Genomic DNA, 2526 nt, shown 5'->3' on the forward strand with positions numbered 1-2526 from the left:
TGGGCAAAGCGCCTGCCCAGAGCTCAGCCCCAGCCCTCAATGCGCGCATCTGTGGATCTGCATCCCACCCGCCGCTTCCCGGCAGGGCCGCGGGGAGCGCCAGCCCCGGACGCCCAGGAAGCCCCCGCCTCCCCAGCTGGTTCCTGGCTCCCCTGGAGAGAGCTGCCGCCGCCCACGGCTCCCGCCTGCTGCCAGCGCCAGCTTCCTGCCCCAGCCGGGCCGAAGCTGCGTCCGCGGTCGCGGGGGACAGACGGCTGCGCAGGGGTCCGGCCGAGACCGAGCCCGGGGGCTCTGGGGTCCCGCAGCGCGCCCAGCGCAGCCGGCCTTCAGGGACGTTTGGAGGGAGCCGGAGTGTTAGGGAAAATCGGGTGCCAGACTTCCTCGGAAGGCGAGCCAGGCGGGCCCTAGAGAAGAAGGCAAAGCCAGTTCGTTCCTTTATTTGGTCAGCCTGGCCCTGGCCCGGAGAAACTGTTACAACAGTGTTGCAGAAGTTTGTACAGAGTTTGTCGGGGAGCTCAAACAGTGACTCAAAGAGGACAGGTTTGTAACTTTGGCCTCGCGCTCAGCCTCGGTCCGCGCGGGCGTCAAACCCAGGACGGGACAGCGGTGGGCGCTGCTCGGCTCCGCTGTCACCGCAAAGCATCACCGCGGGGCCGGGCGCGGGGAGGCGGCGGCGGGAGTGCGCGATCGGAGCTGGCGGAGCACCGCCTTTGAAAATCGACCTTTTTTTTTCCTTCAAGACTTTCAAAATTACCTGAGAAGGCTATTACAGTTCTGCTTTTTCTAACTGCCTACCTGTGCGAGGCTGGAATTTCTCCGAGTGCTGCAGCCCCAGCACTGGGCTGTAAGGATGGAAGGCAGAAAGAGGCTCTGGCCGTCTCCCACTGAGCCAGAAGTGAGAGACTTGCAGATATTTGAAACGAGGCCATTCTTCTTACCAAAAATACATCAGTTAAACAAAACCAAAATGTTTTTGTTTCAAGAAATATATATTCATAAGATACGATAAGTCAATAATGAGTTTATTCCTATATTTAGATTAATAAATGGTTCTAAAGTTTCAGTTTTAATTTATTTTAATTTTTTTTCTTTGGGCTGAGTTATATCTCCAGCTTACTATCATTACTACTGTTATTGTTATTATTTTATTTTGAGACAGGGTCTCACTAAGTCCCTGAGTTGCCTAGGGTGGGATTAAACCTGTGATCTTCCTGCCTCAGCCTACCAGAGTTATGGAGTTGCAAGTGTGTGCCACCATGCCCGGCCTGGTTTAATTTCTAATGTGGTAAATGTTGACAGAAATAACCTATGGAAACAAATCTTTTTTGATCTAATAATTTTTTTAAGGCAAAAACAAGTCCTGACATCAAAAAGCTTGGGAAATATCAGAATAGAACAAAATTTTAAAAAATGGCTCAGAAAGGATTTTTTTCCCTCTTGTTCTCCAGCTCACACCCTCTATTTCCACGCCACCTACCAGCCAATGTGCTGTGATGGCTTACACTAAAAAGCTTTTATATAGCATGACACTAGGGGCATTTATTATTCTTCTGATTAGAGAAACCTTAATTACTATAAAAACAGATTCGTAAGTTTAATGTAAGATGTTCAAAATACAACAAAGGTTATTTCTTGTTTACTTAACAATGCAAATAGTACTTCACATGATGATTCAGGAATCCAGGGTCTTTTGAAAATGGTTTTCCATTCCTTGTTGCTTTGTTATCTGTGTCCAGTTGGCAGGAAGTCTACAGGTACACTCGCTTTTTTAAACCTTTGCCTTGAAAGTGGCGTATATTATTTCTGCTCACATTTCATTGGTGAGAATGAGCACACCGGTTAGTAGCCGTGTCTTAGTTATGGAAAGAAAAAAATGGGTTTTGGTGAGTGTCTGTCTAGCGCTGTGGATAATACATTCATATTTGGTATGCATTTTGGCTCTATTATTAACATCTATGTGGCCTTGGCTATGTTATTAAATTCTGGGATTTTTCTTCTTTATTGTAAAATTCTTAAGTGTAGTGTTCTTATCTGTCTTATTTTCTACTATAGGCTTAATTCTACACAGCAGTGAAAAAGGTATATAAAAGCTCCATTTTCATGTCAAATGGCACTTCCGTGTTTCTTGAGATCTGAGTCAAACTTGATTCAGCCATTCAAATTTCATAGCCTGTTAAAGAATTCCAAGAATTACTGGGAGAATGACAGCGTCATGATCTCACCTTCTTTCCAGACTCATGTTCCTATTTGTGTTGCCTCTGTATGCACCATATTGCCGTGGAAGTTAAATCCGGCCATTTCATACATCTTCACAAATGTTCAACAGGCTACAAACTCACTCAGATCAAGGACTTATGGGGAGTAGAGACTTCCCTGAAGGTTTTGGAAGGGTCATAATGTCCATTGCAGAGCAAGAAGTATTTATTTATATTGTATTTATATCCACCCTTTTTACTTTCAAAATCCTCTTTCTACTCATTATCTATCTATCTATCTATCTGTCTGTCTATCTTTTTTTTTTTTTTT

This window comes from Chinchilla lanigera, unplaced genomic scaffold (assembly GCF_000276665.1).
Source record: "Chinchilla lanigera isolate Chin_1 unplaced genomic scaffold, ChiLan1.0 scaffold00011, whole genome shotgun sequence".
Lineage (NCBI taxonomy): Eukaryota > Metazoa > Chordata > Mammalia > Rodentia > Chinchillidae > Chinchilla > Chinchilla lanigera.